Source organism: Lygodium microphyllum, chromosome 21 (genome assembly GCF_053477565.2).
Source record: "Lygodium microphyllum isolate KBCC chromosome 21, Lygodium_microphyllum_v1.1.10, whole genome shotgun sequence".
In the NCBI taxonomy this organism is placed as follows: domain Eukaryota; kingdom Viridiplantae; phylum Streptophyta; class Polypodiopsida; order Schizaeales; family Lygodiaceae; genus Lygodium; species Lygodium microphyllum.
The window spans coordinates 49,505,214-49,532,915 of record NC_141155.1 but is presented as its reverse complement, the minus strand read 5'-3'; the positions used below and the strand labels follow the sequence as shown (position 1 = coordinate 49,532,915).

The window sequence follows — 27,702 nt, the reverse complement described above, 5'->3', positions numbered from 1 at the left end:
TCAATGCTTGAACAACTGCTAAGAGTTCCTTGTCATAAGTGGAATATTTGAGCTCAGAGGGTTTCAGCTTAGAACTAGAATACGCTATTGGATGGTTGTCTTGCATTAGCACGGCTCCTATTCCTGATCCGCTAGCATCGGTCACAACTAAAAAGAATGGTCGGTTAAAGTCAGGCAATTGTAGAACAGGGGCATTGGTCAATGCACGTTTAAGTAAATCAAAGGATTTCTGCTGGTTTTCAGTCCATTGATAAACAATGCCTTTCTTAAGAAGTTTGGTCAGTGGTAAAGCAAGTAATGAGAAATTACGTACAAACTTCCTATAGAAACTAGCAAGACCAAGGAATGAACGTAATTCATGAACATTTTTAGGAATAGGCCAATGCAATATTGCGTCAATTTTCTTAGGATCAACTTTTATTCCTTCTTTTGATACAATATGACCTAGATATTCTATTTCTGTCTTAAAGAATTCACTCTTGTCAGGATTTGCAAACAATTGATTTTCTTTCAGTAATTGAAAAACTAATGATAAATGCTCATAATGCTCTTTTTCACTTTGACTGAACACTAAAATATCATCGAAGAAAACAATCACACAATATTGATATTTTAGAAAAATACGATTCATCATTCTACTGAAAGTAGCAGGTGCATTAGTTAATCCGAATGGCATAACTAAGAATTCATAATGGCCAAACTGTGTCCTGAATGCAGTCTTAAATATGTCGGATCTATCTAACCTCACCTGATGATATCCAGATTTAAGGTCAATTTTACTAAATATAGAAGATCCTTGCAGTTTGTCCATAAGGTCATCAACTCTAGGTATAGGATACCTATTCTTGACAGTGATCTTGTTTAATGCTCGGTAGTCAATACACATCCGATAAGTATTATTCTTTTTCTTGACTAAGAGCACAGGTGCACCGAATGGAGAACTGCTAGGTCGAATTAAACCTCTATTTAGTAATTCTTCTACTTGACTCTGGATTTCTTTTTGCTCTATTTGATTGTGCCTATATGGGGCTTTGCAAGGTGGTTGTGTGCCAGGTATTAGGTCAATCTTATGGTCTTCTGGACGTGATGGAGGTAAACCTGGTGGTAGGTCTTCTGTGAAACAGTCTTTAAAATATGCGAGAAATTCCTTATGTCTAGGGTGCATATGAGTTTCTTTTGCGTGCAATTCATTCACCCAAATGAGATATGATTTAGTATTCTTGCGCAGTGCACGTTTTGCTTGAGTATGCGAAAGCAGTGGAAACATATGAGATGCATGCATACCAAATAATGTAATAGATTTTCCTTGAAAATTAATATTCATTGTGTGTGTGGAATAATCTATATTGGGATTATGCTGGTGTCTCCATGGCATTCCTAGAATAATGTCGCTAGATTGTAATGGGACAACTAAAAAATTTCTTCTTTCAATATATGGACCAATTTGAATTTCTAAATTTTGAACTTCTTGTGTGCCATTGTACCTAGTACCTAAAAATGCAGCTTTTATGCGATAGTGCGTAGGTACAGTATGCAATTTCAATTCCTTTACCAATTTTGCTGAAATAAAATCATGCGTACTACCGTCATCATGCAATACAGTTCTTTCTTTTCCATGCACCATACATTTCATAGTCAACAATGAATGTAAAGTAGGCATACCTGGTAAAGTGTCGGAAGTAGTAGTAGGATCATCTTCTTCTTCAGTGAAATCCGGCATATCCTCATGCTCGTCTTCGTCCATAGCTCCAAGGTAGTTGATATGTGCTGATGGCTTCTTTGAATGACAATTTGCTGCGAGATGGCCTGGCTGGTGACACTTATAACATACGATGGGCTTGGCTTTGGTCACATTATTTGCAATGGCTGGGAGTCTGGGTATATTTGGATTTGCTTGTTGGATAGGCTTAGGATTTGGATTGACAGTGGATGGTAATGCAGGTGGTTTAGGCCAATTCTTGCGAAAAGATGGTGATGAAAAACGACCTGGATTAAACCTTCTGAAATTTGAATTGAATTGTTTAGATCCATAATTACCGTTTGCTTGGAATGGCTGTGGTCGTCGATCTCTTCCACGTAACTTATCTTCAGTGTCGTGAGCTAAGGAGATAGCGTCTTCAAGGGTAGCAGGCTTGAACATGTTCACCTCAGCGTAGTAATGTCCAAGAAGTCCAGACATGTACTTCCGCTTATGTGTCGTCTCTGGTACGTCTTCAAGCATGCGTAGCTGTAGAAGTGCATTCCAAAAACGCTCTGTATACTGTGGAATAGGCTCACGGTCGCGTTGTTGAAGTAGATCCCATTGCTTAATAGCCTTCTCATGAAATTGCGGTGGAAGGAAATTTTGCATGAACTTCTTCTTGAAATCTTCCCATGTAGCAGGACATTCTATGCTTTTGCGGACGACAGTCCACCAAAGTGATGCTCTATCTATCAGATGATTAGTAACACACTTGATTTTATCTTTCTCAGGATAAGTTTCCTCATGGAAATAGTCATCAAACTGGCTAATGAATGATAAAACAGTCTTTCCCTCTCTTATGCCATTGAAAGTGCGAAACTTGAAACTTCGTTTACTTATCTTGGATTCCTTGCGAATGGTTTGTGCTTCAAGAGTGGCGTCGATGGTACGGCGAATCAGATCTTCAGCTTGAGGTTCTTCTTTATCAGTGGACGCTCCTTGTAGCTTTGTCAATTGCGCTTGCAAGGCTTGCCTAGCTCTTCGCTCTTCGTCCAATTGCAGCATGATAAGATCCAGCTTTTGTTCCATGGTAGGCTCGGGTAGGTCGTCTTCAGCCATAGGATCATCCATATGTGGGGAAGTCATCCTGTAAAACTCAACAAACCTTTCTCACTCAAAATCAGTTAGCGGGATGAGCGTAGCTCAAATTTGGGGTTACAAGGCTATGTATTTTTTGGGTATTTTCTTCTTCAATTTTCAGAAATTCTGAAATATTTCTGTCTCTGTTTGCTGAAAGTACTTCAACGAAGTTGCAGATAGGTAAAACAGCTTGCTGCGAACAACTTTCCAGTTCTGAGTTTTTGCAAACGAACAAGTCTTCTAGGAGTTTCGAGCGTTAGTCAGTTCTGATTTAGTCTGACTTGCAGAGTTGCAGACTTAACAGACTTGCAGGGTTGTTGACTTGCTGAACTTAGCCGACTTGCAGAACTTGCAGGACTTGATTAGTGTCGACTTGCGAAACTTGTCTTCTGATGCGCGTGACCCGGAGTATGTCGACTTTGTTGCTCTGTGTGACTTGCAGAAAGCTTAGAAGCTTTAATTGGCTTAATGGATTAAGAAGCTTAAGCTTCTTAATCCGTCGTGGATTTTGAGGACAAGAATATGTCCTTGACGGATTTGCGCCGCCCAGAACAGCCTCACGCCGCCGATAATCGATTCGTTGATTTTCAAGCTTTCTTAAGCTTATACTAAGCTTAGTAAGTGATAACTTTAAGCTTTAAAGCTTAATGAAGAGAAAGAATTACTCTTTTTGTCTGTTAACCACGATTTGATGAAGAGAATTGATGAGTGGTCCTCCGCCGACTGAGAGTGGTCCTTCGCGATCTGAGAGTGGAATCAGGGGTTCTTGATCGCCAGAAGTCTGCCTGTATCGACGGTTCGCGACGAGATTGACTGTAGAGGTCGTTTGTTCCTGGAGCTCCGCCTTCGCCCGAGATTGGTAGCGATTGGAAGCCCTTGATCTCTGCTCCGCTCTGATACCACTGGTGCGCAGATCGGACGCAGGTAGCTCACGTAGTGAATTCCCAAAGGTCCCCAAGAACAAAGCACTCTACTTTTTAGCACAAAAACCAATGAGAAAGCAAGCACGACATGAGACAAGAGACAAATTGGGTTGAATCTCCCCCATGCCTTGTGTGAGCGCTTCACAAAGCATGTATTTAATATATATTTTCAATCTTTTTGCTCAAAAATAGCCCAATTACAAAAATATACAAGCTTTTAGCTTTTGAGTTTGCTTTCTACCAAAAATAGGAAAATAAAGCTAATGGACGGTGCCCAAAGAGTCTGGCACGCCCAATCTCAATGTCCAAATAAAAATAACATATCCAGGCGCATAAGCGCATACAAAATAATAATAAATAGTCGATGTCTCTATAGACATAATCAAAATATAGGCGTGGCGCCTATCAAAATATATCCAAAGGTCGGAAACCCGCTAGACTCCAATGCTTTCCTCCGCCACTCCTGCTATCTCTACACATCAACTGAAGCATTCACAATCGTTAGTAAAATAACACAATTAAACCGACAAAAGTGAATACCTAGCAGTCTTCAGCTACATAAATAAATCAACTGGTTAGAAATAAATCCTAACCTTAATTTATTACGAGTGCGCACTCTAAACTCATAAACGTTTATTAATTTAATATGCATTTTGCGGAATCACCCGCTATGGAATCACCCATGTACACACTAAATTAATGAAACGCCCGAAAAGGACAGGCGTCCCCATCAACTTCTCGCACAAAGAATCCTCTTTGCGTATGAGCCCCGGTCATCTAAGTTTACGGAATCCACCGTAAAACCTCACGGAATCCACCGTGGAATATGCCTCCTGGCATCATTTGGTCATCGTCTACTATCTCATTGGTGACACAGATCACCTCAAATCTCTGCAAATGCACATCGAGATCCTCGTCCTGTAGTCCCCTAAATTGTGTGAAGTCAGCTAATTTGACTGGGTTGTGAGCCATTGTTTCTCTAAATAATATCTCTAACCCTAAATCTTGGGTAATATCCAACCACATGGGTTCCTTAGGCTCCTTAAATAGTTGGCACAATGCAAAATTTACCTCTAAATCCCAATCAAAGGGTGGTTCAATACTCCCTATTGTAGCATTAGCTTCATTCACCCTACTTCCACTATTTTGTCTACTTCTTTTCCAAGTGGCACTACTAGTGCTTGAGGCAACTTGATCCCATTGATATGATTCTACTACACTTTCCTTCAATGGTGTTCTATCGAATGATATACTAGGCCTAAAAGGTTCTACGGTTAAGTTAGACATAGCACCTATCCCTAGATTCAATAATGCATTCACCCTCTCAAGCTATTCTAATAGCGAAGCCTCCTGTCGCACTTCGCACGTTCTCTAGCTCATTGATCTTGAGCTTCATTTTGATGTCTCCGTCTCTCCTCTGAATTTGTCCGTTATTAATGAAATAGCTATTATTGTCATACTCCAAAATTTCACACGTTTTGTTTGAAGCTATAAAGTTAGGTTTTTGCTTGCATGCTCACTTAGAAGGTTTAGAATGGTTGGTAACTCTGGGTCTATCTCTCCATAAGGCAACTTTTCTTCTTGCTCACGGATTAGGCCTATAATTCCAATGACCTCTCTAACGTCTTTTGTGTCAAAAATAACTTTTAAACTTCTAGATACACGTATCCAAGGCAGCACATCATCCCATACCACTCTTCTAAAAGTTCAATAAGCGTTACGATAATACCAATCGAAATAGTAGAATACATTGATTGTATTTGTTTCTACTACATCTATTAGCCCAAAGTGCGTTACTAATAAAACTTTTGTTTGTGCACAATCCTTATAGCCCCAACTCCAAGAACATAATTTTTCTACGTCTACAATGAATTGCGGGCCAAAATATTTGCCCCCCTCTACTAAGTCGGTGTCTCTTGCCCAATCCAATATCCTCCTTTTGGAATCTTGGGGCAAATTAGGAAAATGGTCCCTTGGAAAAGAGACCTCATGTTCACTCATAAATACCTAGGATTTAAATATCCTAGTGAGATCAATCACCCATTTGAGTGTACTTGGATCCCGGCAAATGCACCAAAACATGACTGGCCAAATATCGAGAGCCACTTTTAACCGAGTTGCAAGCCAACTCTTACGAGTTGTTGCACTGAATAGGTGATATTGGTAACTAATTCTTATGATTTATCTAGCCTTCCTCTATATTTACGACACTCATTCATAGTAGTTCAACTAATCTAACGTCTAGGACATCAATAAGCTTGCTTAATCTTGCACTTTGTCTCTTAACTCTTCACGGCTAGATCTCTATATTGGACACTAAAATACTAGACCTATGATGTTTTTCCCTTAGGGAATTAATTTCAGGGCAGCATAGATCCAATGGATCTATCTACACATCCCCATTTAAATTCTTTTTAAATGATCTCTTCTTTGCCTTTATATAATAAATTTCTTTCATTATTTATTAATCAGTAAACATTCGTCTTTCCTCTTCATTACTAAACATCGATCATGATAAAAACAAGTTATTTTTGCACTCTTATGTGTACACATGCATTGTTTATTTTAAAATCCTATGTCTCCCCTTAATTATCAATTATCCTAATGGCCCTCCACTCTTTATCTTAAAGATCATCTAAACATTTCTTTTAAATGAATAACTTGTAAAAGCTTAATATAGACACTGAGACATCCCCTCAGGCCATCATATAAATAAATTGTTGATTTTATGTTGTTTATAATTCAATTAAGGATTGTTGTTCTTTTCTAACTTAGAGACTATCATAAAATACCCTTATATTTCTTCTCCATGTCGTAGATTAACACACCACGTATACTCTCAATTATGTCAAATAAAAAACACCATGTTTATACGGATCTTTTCTTTAACAAGCATAACATTAAACTTTTTTTAATATTTTAAAGAAATTTAATAAAGCATCAAAAAGTTGACTTTCAACTTTTCCATGGAAAGATCATAATTTTTATTGATGCAAAACATAATTTTTTAAATAAAATTTGAAAATTTTACTAAAAAATAATGATTTTAAACATTTTCAACATGTTAGATTGTCTCCAAATATTATAAAAAAATTCTGTAAATTTTTAACATTATAAACTTCATTAAAAAATAGTATACTCATAATATGCAACCAAAAATCTCATAAAAATTCATATATGCCATTTTATAGCTTTTTTGTTGTTTTTTACTTTTAAAATATAAAATCAAACATACATAAATACAAACAACCATTTAAATTTGAAAATAAGATTCAAAGTCATTTTATAAAAAAATAGAAATTGAGAAAATATTTATGTCACACAATTTATTTTTGTTAAATGAGATAAGACGCTTACTTGATAATACGAGTCGAAATTGCGCTTTTGAAGGTTGTGTCTCCGTAGTAGTCCAGCAAAGGAAATCAATCAATCAGCTCTTCCCATCCTAGTACACATTCATGCTCTATAAGTCAATTTCCATATTGCTTTTAAGGCCACTTGCTTCGAAGATGTTGTAATATCCTAACTTCAATAAGGGCTTGTTGATGTTTTTTTTTTTGGAACAAATTTTATCACTATGATTACCTTGAATTTATGATTGTGACACTTGACCACTTGCCTAAAACTTCATTTTCCCAACAATTTAAGATTTTCAAATTGATAAGCAATGTAATCATGGTCAACAATGCTATAACCTTGCCAACCTCCTCTTGCTCCTTTTTCTTCTCTTCTATTTCCTCTATCTCTGTCTTCTTCATGCGTGCATGACACAGGCATTAAGGATGGTGAGGCAAGGAAAGACACACGTGGAGGCCCCTTCATTTGATTTTAACGATACGCTCCTGCAGGGAAGTCATTGCAAGTTGCTATATTATGCGTGTGATGACAAGGAAAGTGACGGAAAGACTTTAATCTCTCTCTCTCTCTCTCTCTCTCTCTCTCTCTCTCTCTCTCAACACCACACTATTTGAGAAATGCTTGGTCCCTTGAAAAAATAATACAGTCAACGCCTTGTTGGATCATGAATGATCACAATGCTATAACAAACTTTCGGGGCGAGCCTTGACACTGTCCTATGCTCTCTCTCTCTCTCTCTCTCTCTCTCTCTCTCTCTCTCTCAAGTGCTTGCGTACTTATCGACGAAGAAGAGTTGCTTGGTCAAAGAGAGCATCCAAGGAGCCACCATGGCATTCATCATGAGCAACTCTGTCGGCATAGTCATCCACATCTTTGAAGGGGATGTTAGTCCGCCATGCCTTCTTCCCTTTCCTGGATGACTTCTTTGCCATCTCCTCTCTAGTGGAATACATCAATGCGTTGTAGTGCATGGATGGGAACATGTAGAAGATGGCGCCCCCCTTCTCTTCACGACCCCTCCTATCTCCAATAGCTTCCGACCATTTTTTTTCTTCTCTAATTTTCATTTTTTTCTTTTAATTCATTTCCTTCCCTTCCAAGTCCTTAATGTTAGTTGGACTATTATCTCTACCAATCATGTTTCTTATACCTCATTTTTCCTACAATCTCCATGTTTACTTCAAACATATAACGAATGATGCTTGCAAACTTAGGTCAACACTTCAGTGAGTTGCCAAAGTGAGTATCATACTAATATCCCCAGGTCATGTTTCTAGTGACCCTTTGATTCCTTGAGAGCCTCTTGGTCAGCCTCTTCCACATGCTTGTGGAACAAGTTCCACTCATACTGACATCTTTCCCTGACCCCTTCCCTTGGAGCCTTTCCATTGATTGATTCTCCTTGGAAACCCAAAGATGGGAGAAGCTTGTGGACTATCCATTGAGTATCCACAACTCCCAATTTCTCATACGCAGGCTTCACACACCTTCCTAATGCGAATTCAAGACCCCATCCATGAATCAAATCATTCTAGATCAAATGCCAAACACATTTCCATGCATTTCTTGAAAGCACAAGAGCCATTATCTCGACAAACCCCCTGCATGGAGGCTTTTTTGGATCTTTGCATCGGCCATAGCTTTCTATAGTCACTCTATGAATTTTGGAATTCTTTTAAGCGCATTCTCATTCTCCAGGTCACCTTATGACTTGGCTCTGAAGTAGGTTGAGATATCTCAAGGCCATATTTTTTTAACAAGTTCTATTTATGTTTCACCATCAAAGTTGTTGACATCAAGGTCTTAATTCCATATAAAACTATACTCATATGCGGCCATGACATCAAGATGTAGAAACCATCTTGCAAACCACTATTTTGACTATTTTCTTGCATACTAAATTTCTTGGGCACTTAAGTCCTCTATTTGAGAAATGTGAACAATATATTATAGGGTAGGACATTTGGCCATCTATCTGCCTTATACACCTATATGCAAGATCTGACCCAAAGAAGTGAAGTCCAATCAATAAATAGAAAAATAGCATAACAAGTGCAAGTAACATCACATCTTCAAGTGGCTACATACTTCTTTGGAAAGCTTCAAAGATTGCTAGCACATTGCTGAAGAACTCGACGTCATGCAACCAATCTACTGACATTGAAACTACCCCCAAATGAACTATGCTTTGCATTGTGGGTTATGAGGGGCATGGAATTGTTACTTAAGTGATGTGTCGAACCACCACAAAGCTCCAAGACCTACCTCTTTTCACTAAAGCAAAATCAAATTTGGTGTTGGAAACATGGCAGTCACATGGGAGAGAAGACAAAATCTTATCTTCTCTAGATGATAATAATTCCTATGGGAAAATTTTAGATTGGTCATGGTTGAGATTCACTAAGGAAATCTATCAGATTTTATCTATAGCACCACCTTCTTCTCATACAAGAATTTCCTTGTATCGGCATCTCTGGCCAACAGACTGCAGAGACAAATCCTCCAAAAATAGCAATAACGAACACCGCATCCTCAGGTAAGTTACTCATGAATATATGTGTGCATTATGTGGGTTCAAAATAAGATATTTTCAAAATATCATTTTTATACATTTTTTACATACAAAAGGGTGTAATATAAAGGGGTTATTTACAGATTGAATAGAAAAGGGTTATATTTTATTCCCAAAAAATTCACAAATAAGGATATTTATAAATAGGCCTTGAACACGTGATGTAGATGACATACATATAGTAACTTACCCGAGACTTCATTTGCATTAAATTAATGTAAAAAGTTGGTAATAATGCGCCAATTGTGTACAATTTGCTAATTTTTTTTGCAATATTAGGCATTGGTTCTAGGTATTGTCATTGACCTATGAAGTACTTAGGCTAGCTCTCACCTAGCCACTCACACGATAAATGAGCTCGAAAGTTCTCTTTGACCTATGACATACTTAGGCTAGCTCTCACCTAGCCACTTAGATTCTCAACCCTCTATGGCCTCGACACGCAAACATAGTTGCAAACCTTTTCGATAAGTTGCAAGTTTCTCCTAAGGATATTCCTAAAAGAAACTTTAAAAAATCTATTTTTTAAAAACTAGCAAAAAATTAATCTATAATCATAAAATTTAGACATTTTTAGAATATTAATATTAAAAAAGTAAGCATATTTTTGAAAATGTTTCTTTTCTAACACTTAAATTAATTTTACATGAATGTATGTCAATATCAAAAATTTTATACTCACAAATGTTTGCATATTTTAATATAAAAGAACAAACAATGAAACACCATGGATGTTGTTTACTTGAGGCTAAAATGGTTTTGACAATAAAAGATTATTACACTATTGATGAGGTAGATAATCATATATTTACACAAAGAACTCATGTTTGTCTTTATGACTAGATCCTTATCCAATGTAGGTTTTTGAAATCTTTATATTTTGCTAGTTATGAGTAGTCTATATAGAAAATAACATACTCTATGTATAAAATAACATAAGACCAATGTAGCATAAATATTCCAAATTCTAACATCTTTGTATACGATAAACATATTGGACACTATCCATGACTTTAAGATATGCCATGAGTCTTATAGTGTTCCATAGCTCTAGTAGTCATGATCATGCTACATTTACAAACTTTATACAACTTCTTTGTATAAGTTGAAGATACTAGATGTTATCCATCACTGTAAGATGTACAAACTTTCTAATAAAGTTTGTACAAGAGATAAAATCAAAGAGCACCATAGAGACTGAATTTATAAGAATGACCAAGATAGCAAGTAGCTTCATTAGACATATTTGGCTCATAATAACTAATAAAATACTTCAATTATAGCACATGAAGAATATGAACCAAGTTACATAAAATGTGATTAACTCCACAAGAAAGTACACTTACACAACTATAACAATTAGCATGCTAAGTAAAAGAATAAATTCAACGAGTGATGTAAGTTAATCAAATATACAAAGCCCACAGATAAAGTATTTGATCGAACATATATTTCCACTTTTGTATTTTTTCCCTACTCTTAGTTTGCTCCTCTATCTTCAAAAGTTTCTTAATGAACATATGCATCTTTGTGCATGCTAGCTCAACTAGATCCCTTGGCTCATCCAATAATGGACATAGCTCTTTAGGTACTAGTAGAATACTTTAAAAATTTATTGTCTATCATCTTGGACCAAATTATCTTTTGTCTCATCTTTGCACCAAATTATTGGTCCTCATTGAGTAATCTCAAAATAGCTTAGCAGGTTACATCTTATAGACAATAGTTGGAGATCATGTTTTTTTATATCAGTACACTTTCTTCCTTTCTTAATTTTATGTGATTATTGTATGACCTCTCCCTGCCATTTTGTGTAGAGTTGTTATCAATTGCACCAATCTATATCACAAAATGGCAGGGAGAGGTGACCCCATGTATTGCAAATCTATATCCTTACGATCTATTCTTTGGTCTTGAAAAATCCATGCATGGGGTCACCTTTTCACCACAGCTAAATGACTTCATGTATTAATTTTGCTAAAAGGTGACCCCATGTATTGCAAATCTATATCCTTACGATCTATTCTTTGGTCTTGAAAAATCCATGCATTGAAAGAGTTGCTTCATCACCCACTACTAGATAAGACACAAATGGAAGAGAAACTCCATGTTGCTAGTTGCTTAAATCAACCCTTGCTACTCATGACATTACATCTTAGATGTATGTCTTAATGGTTGAACTTATAGACTTGTATACCTTTGCTCAGCTTTAGCCTTCCAAAATTTTGTGATTGCTGGATTCACCAATAACCCATTGCATATAAATAAGTAAAACCACCCTATTGTAAATATCAATAAAATTTTCATTATTCATTTACCAAAACCTTTTAATTCTTCCAACTTAGTGATCTTGATTTATTTAACCTCCATATGAAAAAAGTCATAATCATGTAGACCATAACAATCAATTGAAGTAGCAATTATTTATGGTAAATGTCAAAAGAGGTAGGTAAAATAAAGGTTTGATTTTTTCTTGATAAATGAGCCTAATGGATTTTCCCTTTTTTCCAAATGGCAATTGTATAGGCCCTGGTCCTCTCATCTGCATTGCAAGCAGTATGGACACAAGAAATGAATATGGAAGTAAGCATGTGGAGAGTGGGCCGCCTATGGTTGTGTATTCTAATAAACCTGGAGAGCTTGGTGGAGAAATACCAAACTACTAGAGAACTCGTTGCCAACTATGGCTTTGCTGAGCTAATTAGAGCCATGCCAATCTACATCCACTTCCTTATCCTACACAATAGGACAAAAAAGTTTTGGACACATTTCAACATTAGCTTACTTTGGTTGAGAACTAGTCTAGGTATAGGTTGAAATGCCTAAGGTTAGATAATAGGGGTGAGTATGTCTCTAATGCCTTTGAGTCTTGGTGAGATAAATATGCATATGCGTGGCTACCTGTGTATTAGTTACACTGACAATACCATCATATCCACATACCTGTAAACTATAGGTAGTAGGCACCCATCATTATCACTTCATTCTTTATTCTTTTAGTGACATATGAATAAAGGGAAGGTCAGTCACACATTATGAGTGTTGGAGTTTCCACTTCTTGTGTTTGTCTCTCTCTTGCTCTTGCTCCTTCCACTATAGGTGTTGCTTCCACTCCGTGCATCCAATTTAGGGCTCCATCCCTTCAATTCGTACCAGAACCATTACAGTAAATTGAGGAGCTCAACTTGACATTGCTTCAACTTGTGGAAAAGCTTTAGCTCTCACAATTTCAATGGCAACAACTTAATGTGGTATGTATCGGGTCCTTTTCCTTTCCAAGTTCATCAGACCTTATTGAGACCTCTTCCTTGAGCTCAGTAAGGATTATTTGGAGCTTTACAAATACCTTATCATAGGCCACATCATCAACATACTTAGAAACAACTAGCATGCTATTTGTGCTTGCATTTCCAAGGCTTACATATAATTCATTTTGATCTCTAGCAACTACTCATCACTTTAGTATTGGACTTGGTCATTGCCTCTTGCTATTAGCAACCCTCTTGGGCATTACTCACTCAGTTGTGAGCACTTGTTTTGGTGTAATCTACCTTAAATTGTTGATGGCATCATGCTAAAATATATAGTGCAACACCTATCTTGAGTATCTATTAATCACTTGGGCATGCTCATTTGATACCTATCCATGCTTATATGTGAGGATACCACATTGATACATGATATGCCTTTGATGTGAGATGACTTTATGCTGATTAGAATACTCCCATTACTTAGTTTGGAAAGAAATTTTTATGTTGTTTATAATAGGATTGAAGTTTATTTTATCAGTGAAAGCATATGCCTATTTCTCCCAAGTACTTACCAATTATTGAGGGTGATGTAGCGATACTTAAGGTTCATGTTACATGGTTGGTTATGCTTCTGGATTGCCTTTGAGCTGAGATTGGAGCTTTGTATCTTGACATTGATTTTCACTCACTGTTATTTATGGTTATTTGATGCTCCAATAAGAGCTTTGCAAGTTACTTGGGGGGTCGAATGCTCCTGGATATATGCTACTTGGATCTTGGATGTATGAATGCCTTCCACATGATATTTTGAGTTGTATTTGCTTGTCTCACATTTGAATTTTGTTCTCCAATGGAAGCCACTTCTTGACATATTACATTGAGTATTTGGTTATGCAATTGAGCATGAGGGTCTTACACTAAGATCGTGGGACTTGATGATAGATACATGCTCTTATCATGCTTTATGTACTTAGTTGATGCCTAGTGGGCTGATCTCACATTACTTTTCGGTGGACACCTATATCTGTTGTGATGTTATCAATAATCTATATATTATGGTTGGTTATGTACTGAGCTTCCATTACATTGCTCAATCCATTATGCCTCTAATTAGTCTCTTCTGTTACTTGTGAGACCCGCTTTATGCATGGTGGTTATACCTATGGGATGTATCTCAGTCTAACACACAAATCCTTTGATAGCTCTCGATGCTCATCACATCTTCACTCACTACTAGTCGGAGCTATTCCTCCTTCTTAGTAGTTGCAGTTTCTCTTATATTAGGTGATTATCCTTCTTTCATATTGATTTCTTAATTTTTTACCTCATATTTAGCATATTGTTCTTGTAGTTTATTGTATTATTTATGCAAGTAGTCACCTTCATTTTACAATTCTTTGTAATGAGTTTGTGGGCAGTTCATTACTTGGTTAGTACCCATTGTTTTTAGCTTGGTCTAGTAGTGTTTTAGGGTTGTTTGCAATAATTACAATAGCCTATTTTAATAGTTTGTGTACTTGTTTGCCTTCATTATGATGTTTGATGGCTCGATTGATAGTGCTATCTTTAATATTGACAAGTTGGATGGCGCCAATTACAACTACTAGAAGGCCCAAATTTGGTAAGTTTTAGTGTAGAGAATGCAAGTTAAGCCTTTGAAACATAAGGGTGTTAAACACGAACTTATTGGTGCTGATGATTAGGCTAAATTAGATGAGCTATGTAAGTCTACCATCATATTGTCCCTCTCTAAGCATATGTTCTATAAGGTTGTCTTTGATGGGCAATCCATATGGGAATTATGGGAAAAGATTTGTAATGTCTATGATACCACTTCTCAAATGTATTGGTTGAATCAACTCATGGACCTTCACATGAAGGAGGACACTTTTATGTCAACTCACTTAAATTTTAAATTCCATTATCAATCATTTTTCTAGATTGAATTCAATGGCACTCTTCTTCCCTTGTTCCTCTTAGTTACACTGCATGAATCGTGGGATACATTTTTTACTGCTTTGTGTGCAAATAGAACTATTGATGGGTTATAGTTGCAGGATGTAGAGGATGAACTCTTGACTGAAGAGGTTAACAAAAAGAACATCAATGCTTTCCACACCTCCCATGCTTTATTGTAGTTAGAGGCAATAATGGTAGGGGTGGTAATGACCACCATGGGAGAGAGTCTTAGCAGTCTCACTCTCAGTCATATAGATAGTCTCATAGTAAGTATAATGGCCATAAGTCCTCACATTGAGTTGTCATTACTGTGAAAAGTAGGGCATATTTGGCCATAGTCCCATAAGATGCACAAGGACAAGCGCAAAGAAAAGAGAAAGCATAAAGCACATGAAAAAAATGATGATCGTAGCATTGTCCCTAGCAAGTCCATTATTAAGATTGAAGAGATTAATATTGTGCAAACTAATTTTGATGATGATTTCATACTTTTAATTTCTTCTCTTGATACTTCATAGTTCACTGATGATGTCTCAGGGTATACTCAGTGTTGGTTGATAGATTTAGGAGCTTTTTTTATGTGAACCCTCATAGAGAGTGATTTTACTCCTACTGTAGTGTATGGCTACATTTTTTCATTTGGGTGATGACCTAGTACTCAAGATAGTTGGTATTGGTGATATCCATTCAGGTTGCATATTTACTCTTCATGTTATACATCATATATGGGCTCTCACGAAGAGTCTTACATTTGTTGGCACTTTGGATGATGCTAGTTATGTAGTTTCTTTTGATGATTCCTTATGGAATATTACCCATGGAAATCTTGTCGTTCCATGTGGTGCTATCAGAAGATTCAGCATGAGGGGAACAAGATGCAATTTTTTTGCGCCCCCTCAAATCCATCGATTCATGAATCTTCTGATTGGGGGAATGAAGAGGAATGATCTCGAGGTTGAAAATAAGATTTTCTTCACTCTATGTCGCCACAAACTACACACAAAATGGTGGAATAAATCAAAATCTCTGATTTTAGCCTTTCTCTCTCATCTCTACACCTTGTTCCCATGGCTTAATCTATGTGAGAGGGGGTGGACTGAAGTGATAGATTTTGAATGTGTGATGATGATGAAGTATTAGGGAGCATAAGTTGAAGGTTGGGGATGCATTAGTGGTCATGGAAGAGTGTCAGTGGGGCAGGCGGGCTTCTCGACTTTGAAATGCATGCCGATACATATTAAATTAATTACATAAGTGCTCATTTTTTATATTTCGCACATAGTATGATGAATCTTTGGCACATCATATAGAAAACGGTTTTAAATGTTTCCATGTCATTTCTAGTTCTTGAAAAATCAAAATTCTTAGTTGGTTCTTGCTATTCCTATAATAAAAATGGAAATTGAGAAAATCCGCAATGCAAAAATTGTGAGATTTTGGAAAAATTGAGAGTATTATGAGTTTTCATGGTTTCTTTTGGCACTCATATGGGATCATATGGAGTACACTGTTGTTTATTGGTTCATGCAAGCTCTACATGTCTAAAAATTAGAAAATCCAATAATAAATAATAAGATAAATCAAGAAAAAATCAAGAAAAATAGGTTTTACACATGGAAAATTTACATAAAATTATGAATATGTTTGTGAACGTATGGTGGGGCTAAGGAATGAGGTTTAGCCTCAATTTTTTTCCATTCTTTATGTTATAGTACATACTTATTGATTTCCGTATATGAAAAACACATTAAAAATACTATTTACACCTACTAAGGATTAATGCAAAATCATGAACGATAGGGGGGTGTCCATACGCTCCTGCTCGTGAGGTTGTGGGTTTGTTTTGATGAGTTTAGCATACTAAGTTAGAGCCCTAGAGCTAGTGTCAAATCCATTTTTTGTCTTGACATGTGGTGTGTTTTTCGAGAGCTGCCAATAAGTGGCAATTTTTGAATCTTGGTTGAATAGGGACTACTTAGTTAGTTTATGCCAAAGAGCACTAATATTGACCCATTATTTCCTAATAAATAGTGTCAAGTTGAGATCCAAAAATAAGAAAGAAATGAAAGGGCTAGACGATGAGCAGAAATAATTAGGAGGTATTTTGCTCAACTTGGCAGCTCGATACCCTTAGAGAGGTCTTAGTGACCCTACTGGCACAAAAAATTTACTATAGGAGGAGGAAGATCGGGTGCTTCCCTTCTCCCAGTAAGTTAGTACACTTTAAGTGGAGTTATAATCACATCATCAAAACCTTCCACAACAAATACGATCATCATTATGGTGCAACCTATTGCCATTCTTGTAGGAACACTAGATTTGCTAGCTTTAGGATACTCTCTACTCATTTTCAATGGGTTAGCGGAGGACATGGATCTTTGTATTAGTGAGTTCCAAAACTCATGTTTAACTATCAAATTTAGGAAAAGAGATATCTAATGATGTTTTTTAATATGACTCTGAAAGGGAGTGGTATCAAGGCTTAGAAGTAGGTACCATAACCACGATCAATATATTCTTTGCAGCCGTTTGAAGGGATTTTTCCCTGGAAAGAGGTGGTTAGTGTTGGCTACATGTTCTAAGTGTAACATGCCAAGAGCCCCATGATAATGCCCGAGCATATGCCAAGAAGATAAAAGAGAAATTTTTAGAAGTTGCAAGCCTTTATTTCTATTCTGACTACTGCTTATTTGCAATATTTCTTGCATGGGATTGGACTTCAATATCCACGTGTAGTTGAGTGGTGTCCCTTTAGTAGATGTAGATACTATTATAACTTGAGTAGAGGAAATAGAGTCCTGCTTACAAGTGGCCTACGTATTGAGGCAAAATTTAAACTCAAGCCTTAGTCCTAGAAATAATTTGGAATTGGTAAGTGGAGATCAAGGTGTGATTAGTACTTCTATGACCAACTTCAATGGTAGAGAAGCATGATGTAAAATGTGCCTTTGTTTCTAACTCCTCCAAATGTCATTAAGCTAGTTGTAAGCCAAAGGGGCCCTTATAACCATTCGCATATGTATAAATCCCATATCCCCTTTTTTTTAAACCAACTTTTCAAGATCCATCATATGAGCTATTTTCTTTTGTACTCCAAGACCTCTCTTAAGATTGCTACTATATTGTCCATCATGAATCGCCCCACTTGCAAACTTGTAGACACCATACCCTTGCTTCTTTCCCATGTCATATGTACCTCCAAATGTGTCCCCATTTGTATAGTTAGAAACTCCATGCCCATGTGGTATGTGATCAACGAACTCACCACTCCAAATCTATTGTAACAATCATGCATTGGCTTTAGCAAAATAATCTAGATAGATCATTGCTTGAAAACTTTTCCTCTAAAGAATATTGTCTTAAAAACCATGACATGTTCCCATTCTTGCTCTTGACATCATGCGACAGCCTCATTCTTTCCTAATTTCCAAATTTTCCTCCAATTCATTTCCTTTCCCCCTCCCTCTAAATCTTAGAATGGACGTCTTTAAGGGCTTTGACATCTAATGGTACAATCCCACATTGTTGACCATCAAATCACATAGAGTCATTAGATTTATATATAGTTGTGAGTAGACTAGGTGCGAGGTATCTGTAGAGGGTTCATGCATCAAATCCTTAAAAGAATAAGGGTGTGTCAAATGATCCTCACAATGAGCTCATAGCTTATAACACTTTGGCTTGGTGGCTCGGACAAGGATACTATGGATTAGATTTTATCCACAACACCACCTTTCTCCTATACAAAAGCTTCCTTGTATCGACATCTCTTGCGAGACTGCAAAGACAGTCTCCCAAAACAGCAACAACAAGCACCGCGTCTACATTAAATTAATGGAAAAAGTTGGTAACAATGTGCCAATTGTGTACAATTTTACTCTTTTTTTTTTGCAATAGTAGCATTGGTTGTATGTGTTGTCATTATCTCACAGCCATGTTTTTGAATGGATAGAAGCATGCAAAGTGTCATTCAAAGATGTTAAAATGGAATTATCCAAAGCATTAGCTTTGAAAGCTCCAAAAAGGGGTGAGGTTTTCTATATAGTCACAGTTGTGACAAGGTCTAGTACTAGTTATTATCCATTGGGAGGTACAGCTTTATCATCCTATTGCATTTGCAAGCCAAAAGTTGGGAATTTCGAAACTTCATTACAAATATTTGGAGAAGGTTTTCTTGGCTATGGTATTCGCCACGAAGAAGTTGAGACATTATATTCTTCATGAGAAGGTGGTGTTTCTCACTAAGGTAGAGGGATTGCACTTATTACTAAATAAGCTTCAACCCGTTGATTGCCTAGCCAAGTGGTTGATTTTTTTGCAAGAGTTCAATTATGACATTAGGAGTAAGCCACCAAAGCTACATGGTATTCTAGAGTGTCTAGTAGATTTTGGTGAGCCTAAGTAAGATTTGGTTTATACTAATGAGTGCGAGAACTTATGCAAAATTAATAGAGCCTCTATTCCATCATGGTATACATCCATTATGCATTATCTATCAATAGGTAACCTGGTAAAAACTCTTTCTAAATCTAAGAAGAGGAAGATTAAGCAGCAAGTATTTCAGTTTTCAATAATAGCAATTCTTTTATATAAGAAAGGTGTGGATGAGATTTATCATTGTTGTGTGGTTCTTGATGAGGTACCCTTTATTATAGGGGAGGTTACCGTATAGAATCCGTCTATATCAAATGTGTTCAAATGATGGTTTAAAAACCCCTTTTTAAAATTTCTACACCATCTTATATACCCCTTCTTTGAATTTCGGAGGCAATAGCTATATCCCTTCTATAAATCTAAAATTCAAAGAGAGTGCATTTTTATGGACCCTTCTATATAATTCAAATTAAAGCATGATGCTGCAATACTTTAGCCATGGAATTTTCACTATGATCTAAGATGGATATTCCCTCCCTCTAACAGATCATGTATGTGATAACGATTGACCAAGAAGGAGGAGCCTGAATATAAAGGACAAAAATATGCCATAAATGGCAGTAGATCAACTTGCATAAAATGCTCAAATAAATATCATAATGGTCACAATAAAATGTCCAAAATACCTAGAAATATCAAGTATGAACTAGACTCATACGAGCTAACCAGACTGCTAACACCCTCTCTCAAGTCATGGGTGATCTGATACAATAGAATGATACAATGATAATGACTCATCATAGTCCATACAACAAAGACCACCAAAATAAGACCATGGAGACCCAAGTATTGGGTGATGAATCCACCACCAAGGTGCCTCAAAGAGAACCTAAGTATCGATGTCAAGTGTCTAATAAAAGACCATCCTATCAAAAACTTCTCTTAACATATGTGACCATGATTTTCTTGCCTTTGGTCAAGACTGCCAAAGTGTCACCTCATATGAGCTCGAAATAGGAGCCAATACCGCTCTCTATCAAATAACAGCCCATCATGAACCTAGACATCAACCCTAACTCCAAGATTTCAAAACCTGTTAGACTTTAGTTTATGTGTCAGGGACGTCCCTTTCTGGAACCTTCACACCTATATACCTATATAAATGAGGCGTATTGTTGGGGGTAAAGGCACCTTCGTCTAGCCGCTCCTGTATTACTACATTGACAGTACCCACCACTACTCACTACAGGTCGCAGGCACATGTCACAATCACTTATTCTTTATTCTTTTAGTGAAAGTTTGAATAAAGAAAGGCTCGGACACACATCGTGGTTGTTGGAGTTCCCACTTCTCTCTCTCTCTCTCTCTCTCTCTCTCTCTCTCTCTCTCTCTCTCTCTCTCTCTCTCTCTCTCTCTCTCTCTCTCTCTCACTCACTCTCTCTCTTGCTCTTGCTCTCCATCTGCCATAGCTCTCACTGCCAAGCTTCTTCCTCCTGGGTTCTACTTCCCTTTCAACTGGTATCAGAGCGAAGGCGTTGGAGCTTGCTTGGCATTCTCTTCAGTCTGGATTTGAAGTGCTTCAACCCGAGCTTCAATGGCAGCCATTGCATCTTCATTTGCAAGTATGTTTTGATCTTCCACCTCCTCTCCAAGCTTTCGAACCTTCAACAGCTTCTTCCCGGGCTGCATCGGAGCCACCTCCTCATTGCCAAGTGCCCCCAAGGGCTGTAGGAGATCCCCCAACCCCCAAGAGCAGCCAGCACAAAATGCGATGGATTTTTAGGGGGTTGAGCTAATCCACTCCTGGAAGTTCCAGCTCCTTCCCCGGCTTCCTGGCATTGTTTGCAACCTTCCAGATATTCTTCAAACTCCTCGACATTGGATCTTGGCTCTCGGTGATCGATTCAAGTGCTTCCCCCTTCAGCCCTTTGCTATATACATAGTTCCAGGACTGTCAAAATAGGGCAACACTTGACATTTACTGGTGCGCAGATCGGTCACAGATAGCTCACGTGGTGAATCCCGGAAGGTCCCCAAGAACAAAGTACTCTACCTTTTTGCACAAAAACCCATGTAAAAGCATGCACGACAAGAGGCAAGAGACAAATTGGGTTCAATCTCCCCCATGCCTTGTGTGAGCGCTTCACAAAGCATGTATTTTATGTATATTCCAATCTTTATGCTCAATAATAGCCCAATTACAAAAATATGTCAAGATTTTTAGCTTTTGAGTTTGCTTTCTACAAAAATAGGAAAATAAAGCTAATGGACGGTGCCCATAGAGTCTGGCACGCCCAATCTCAATATCCAAATAGAAATAACATATCCGGGCGCATAAGCGCATACAAAATAATAATCAATAATCGATGTCTCAATAGACATAACAAAATATAGGCGTGGCGCCTATCAAAATATAGTCCAAATGTCGAATACCCGCTAGACTCCAATGCTTTCCTCCGCCACTGCTGCTCTCTCTACACATCAACTGAAGCATTCACAATCATTAGTAAAATAATACAATTAAACCGACAAAAGTGAATACCTAGCAGTCTTCAGCTACATAAATAAATCAAATGGTTAGAAATAAATCCTAACCTTAATTTATTACGAGTGCGCACTCTAAACCCATAAACGTTTATTAATTTAATATGCATTTTGCGGAATCACCCGCTATGGAATCACCCATGTACACACTAAATTAATGAAACGCCCGAAAAGGACAGGCGTCCCCATCAACTTCTCGCACAAAGAATCCTCTTTCTGTATGAGCCCCGATCATCTAAGTTTACCGAATCCACCGTAAAACCTCATGAAATCCACCGTGGAATATGCCTCCTGGCATCATACCCCCGGGGGTGGGATAGCAATTGACCTCAATTGCTATTAGCTCAATGTGGAGCTAACAGAGTGGGGAAAGCATTTAAGTCTCTAGCGTGCATCCATTGTACTTCCTCTACAGGATGGTTCTAAAATTTCACTAGATATCTAGAATAGCTTCGGCCAGTTCTAGTGGTCATGTAGTCAGTGTCTATGATGGCTTCTGGTTCAAGTATTTCAGTCTCTTCCTCTAATAAAGGTGGGTTTTCATAGACAGGGTGGATAGGTAATTGGCCTCTAAATGGTCTCAATAAACTAATATGAAATGTATTATGAATTTTCCAATGAGATGGCAATTCTAACTTGAATGCATTATCATTAATCTTATGAATGATTCTAAATGGTCCATAGAATCTAGGAGCTAATTTGACAACTGGATGTCTATCTACACTTTGCAGTCTACGCTTTTCTATTCTAAGCCAAACATAATCATCAACTTTGAAATTCATAGCTTGTCTTTTCTTGTTGGCTTGTTTGGTATATGATTGTTGGGCTTTAGCAATCATATCCTTTACCTCATCAAAAATACTATTATGCATAACAGCAATATCATCAGCACTCTGTATTCTATTAGACAAAGATGCAATAGGTGTAGATAATCTATATCCATAAATAACTTCAAAAGGTGCTTTCTTTGTAGATGTGTGCGGTGTATTATTGTAAGAAAACTGTAATAAATGTAAATGAGTATCCCAAGTCTGAGGTTTAGAGATAGTGTATGCATGTAAAAGATCTAAAATGGTGCTATTTGTGGCTTTTGTTTGTCCATTTGTTTCTGGATGAAATGTAGATGAGAAATCAATCTTTGTGCCTAGATTTGCAAATGGTGTAATCCAAAAATTATTACAAAATCTAGAATCTCGATCTGAAATAATCACTTTTGGCAATCCATGGTTAGTAAAAACAGTTTTCAAAAATAACTGTGCTGCTTGTGATGCTGTTAAAGTTTTCTTACATGCAATGAAATATGCTTGCTTACTAAATCTATCTACAATTGTCAAAATCATGTCATGGTTAGATTTAGTATTTGGTAAACCAGTAATGAAATATATAGATATATGTTCCCAAGGTTTAGATGGAATAGACAAAGGCATTAATAATCCATACTGTTTACCATGATGTCTCTTTATTCTTTGACAAATCAAACATTCAGAAACGAAGTTAGATACATCTGCATCCATATGCGGCCAATAAAAATCTTCAGTTAACATGCGTAATGTAGAAATGATACCTCTATGACCTTGATATGGGGGACAATGAATTTCATTCAAAACAAAAGATCGGAATGGAATAGTAACACACAGTCTCTTTTCAAAGAACATAAATCCATCATTATATGACAATGAATCAACAGGAATGAAATTATTTTGAACTAATTTTTGCCAATCAGAATGAAAAGTAATATCCTGGTGATATGTGTCTTTCATAGCAATAAAAGAATCAAAAGATATGATAGATATATTATGAATTGCAGGTCTTCTACTCAATGCATCAGCAACTACATTTTCTTTTCCAGGTTGGTATTGAATGATAGGATGGAAACTTTGAATGAAGGAAGCCCATTTGATATGACGGTCAGAAATTTGGGGTTAGCTAAGTAGATGTCTAATGCTTTGCTGGTCAGTCTTTATCATGAATTCTGAACCCATTAAATAATGCTTCCATTGTTTTAATGCTTGTACAACTGCTAATAGTTCTTTGTCATAAGTGGAATATTTCAGCTCAGAGGGTTTCAGCTTAGAACTAGAATATGCTATTGGATGGTTGTCTTGCATTAATACGGCTCCTATTCCTGATCCGCTAGCATCGGTCACAACTAGAAAGAACGGTCTATTAAAGTCAGGCAATTGTAAAACAGGGGCATTGGTTAATGCACGTTTCAGTAAGTCAAAGGATTTCTGCTGGTTTTCAGTCCATTGATAAACAATTCCTTTCTTAAGAAGTTTTGTTAATGATAAAGCAAGTAATGAGAAATTACGTACAAACTTCCTATAGAAACTAGCAAGACCAAGGAATGAGCATAGTTCATGTACATTTTTAGGAACAAGCCAATGCAATATTGCATCAATTTTCTTAGGATCAACTTTAATTCCTTCTTTTGATACAATATGACCTAGATATTCTATTTCTGTCTTAAAGAATTCACTCTTTTCAGGATTTACAAACAATTGATTTTCTTTCAGTAATTGAAAAACTAATGATAAATGCTCATAATGCTCTTTTTCACTTTGACTGAACACTAGAATATCATCAAAGAAAACAATCACACAATACTGATATTTCAGAAAAATACGATTCATCATTCTACTGAAAGTAGCAGGTGCATTGGTCAATCCGAATGGCATGACTAAAAATTCGTAATGGCCAAACTGTGTCCTGAATGCAGTCTTAAATATGTCGGATCTATCTAACCTCACCTGATGATATCCAGACTTAAGGTCAATTTTACTAAATATAGAAGATCCTTGCAGTTTGTCCATAAGGTCATCAACTCTAGGTATAGGATACCTATTCTTAACAGTGATCTTATTTAATGCTCGGTAGTCAATACACATATGATAAGTATTATTCTTTTTCTTGACTAAGAGCACAGGTGCACCGAATGGAGAACTGCTAGGTCGAATTAGGCCTCTATTTAGTAATTCTTCAACTTGACTCTGGATTTCTTTTTGCTCTATTTGATTGTGCCTATATGGTGCTTTGCAAGGTGGTTGTGTGCCAGGAATTAGATCAATCTTATGGTCTTCTGGACGTGATGGAGGTAAACCTGGTGGTAGGTCTTCTGCAAAACAATCCTTAAAATATACAAGAAATTCCTTATGCCTAGGGTGCATATGATTTTCCTTTGCGTGCAATTCATTCACCCAAATGAGATATGATTTAGTATTCTTGCGTAGTGCACGTTTTTCTTGAGTATGCAAAAGCAGTGGAAAAATATGAGATGCATGCATACCAAATAATGTAATAGATTTTCCTTGAAAATTAATATTCATTGTGTGCGTGGAATAATCTATATTGGGATTATGTTGGTGTCTCCATGGCATTCCTAGAATAATGTCGCTTGACTGTAATGGGACAACTAAGAAATTTCTTCTTTCAATGTATGGACCAATTTGAATTTCTAAATCTTGTACTTCTTGTGTGCCATTGTACCTAGTGCCTAAAAATGCAGCTTTTATGCAATAATGCATAGGTATAGTATGCAATTTCAATTCCTTTACCAATTTTGTTGAAATAAAGTCATGGGTACTACCGTCATCATGCAATATAGTTCTTTCTTTTCCATGCACCATACATTTCATAGTCAACAATGAATGTGAAGTAGGCATACCTGGTAAAGTGTCGGAAGTAGTAGTAGGATCATCTTCTTCTTCAATGAAATCTGACATATCCTCATGCTCGTCTTCATCCATAGCTACAAGATAGTTGATATGTGCTGGTGGCTTCTTTGAATGACAATTTGCTGCGAGATGCCCTGGCTGGTGACACTTGTAGCATACTATTGGCTTGGCTTTGGTTACATTATTTGCAATGGCTGGGAGTCTGGGTATATTTGGATTTGCTTGTGGAATAGGCTTAGGATTGAGAGTGGATGGTAATGCAGGTGGTTTAGGCCAATTCTTGCGGAAAGATGGTGATGAGAAACGACCTGAATTAAACCTTCTGAAATTGGAATTGAATTGTTTAGATCCATAATTACCGTTGGCTTGGAATGGCTGTGGTCGTCGATCTCTTCCGCGTAATTTATCTTCAGTGTCGTGAGCTAAGGAGATGGCGTCTTCAAGGGTAGCAGGCTTGAACATGTTCACTTCAGCGTAGTAATGTCCAAGAAGTCCAGACATATACTTCCGCTTATGTGTCGTCTCTGGTACGTCTTCAAGCATGCGTAACTGTAAGAGTGCATTCCAAAAATGCTCTATATACTGTGGAATAGGCTCACGATCTCGCTGTTGTAGTCAATCCCATTGCTTGATAGCCTTCTCATGAAATTGCGGTGGAAGGAAATTTTGCATGAACTTCTTCTTGAAATCTTCCCATGTAGCAGGACATTCTATGCTCTTGCGGACTACAGTCCACCAAAGTGATGCTCTGTCTATCAGATGATTAGTAACACACTTGATTTTATCTTTTTCGGGATAAGTTTCCTCATGGAAATAGTCATCAAACTGGCTAATGAATGATAAAATAGTCTTTCCTTCTCTTATGCCATTGAAAGTGCGAAACTTGAAACTTCGTTTACTTATCTTGGATTCCTTGCGAATGGTTTGTGCTTCAAGAGTGGCGTCGATGGTACGTCGAATCAAATCTTCAGTTTGAGGTTCTTCTTTATCGGTGGACACTCTTTGTAGCTTTGTCAATTGCGCTTGCAAGGCTTGCCTAGCTCTTCGCTCTTCTTCCAATTGTAGCATGATTAGATCCAGCTTTTGTTCCATGGTAGGCTCGGGTAGATCATCTTCAGCCATAGGATCATCCATATGTGGAGTAGTCATCCTGTAAAACTCAACAAACCTTTCTCACTCAAAATCAGTTAGCGGGATGAGCGTAGCTCAAATTTGGGGTTACAAGGCTATATATTTTTGGGTATTTCTTCTTCAATTTTCAGAAATTCTGCAATATTTCTGTCTCCGTTTGTTGAAAGTACTTCAACGAACTTGTAGATAGGTAGAACAGCTTGCTGCGAACAACTTTCCAGTTCAGAGTTTTTGCATACGAACAAGTCTTCTATGAGTTTTAAGCACTAGTCAGTTCTGATTTAGTCTGACTTGCAGAGTTGCAAACTTAGCAGACTTGCAGAGTTGTTGACTTGATGAACTTAGGCCGACTTGCAGAACTTGCAGAACTTGATTTCAATTGACTTGCTGAACTTGACTTCAGAAGTGCGAGACCTGGAGTTTATGGGCTTGTCTGCCCTGTGTGGCTGCAGTAATTTAGCTTTGACTTAAGGGATTAAGCTTGGAGAGCTTAATCTGACTGTCGCCTGATTTTCGTGGGGGGGGGGGGCCGTTTTTTGGCCGCGCGGAAAAATCGGAGGTCCTCAGAGACCTCACGATTAGAAATTTGAGGTACTAAGCCTCTTCTTAAGCTTATAAGCTTAACAATTAAGCTTTGATAAAGATAGTTTAAGAGTTTGCTCACTGGATAACCACGACTTATTGATGGAGATGTAGGAGTGGTCCTCTGCCTACAGAGCCTGGTCCTTCGCGATCTGACAGTGGAAACAGAGGTTCTTGATCGCCAGAAGTCTGCCTGTATCGACGGTTCGCGACGAGATTGACTGTAGAGCCCGTTTGTTCCTGGAGCTCCGCCTTCGCCCGAGATTGGTAGCGATTGGAAGCCCTTGATCTCTGCTCCGCTCTGATACCACTGGTGCGCAGATCGGTCGCAGATAGCTCACGTGGTGAATCCCGGAAGGTCCCCAAGAACAAAGTACTCTACCTTTTTGCACAAAAACCCATGTAAAAGCATGCACGACAAGAGGCAAGAGACAAATTGGGTTCAATCTCCCCCATGCCTTGTGTGAGCGCTTCACAAAGCATGTATTTTATGTATATTTCCAATCTTCATGCT

The 27,702-nt window shown here is 37.4% G+C and overlaps 1 pseudogene; it reads right to left on the bottom strand.

The window, feature by feature from the left end:
- Positions 1-8,340: 8,340 nt before the first annotated feature.
- LOC148017991 (uncharacterized) lies at positions 8,341-21,136 on the bottom strand (annotated as a pseudogene).
- Between the last annotated feature and the right edge of the window lie 6,566 nt (positions 21,137-27,702).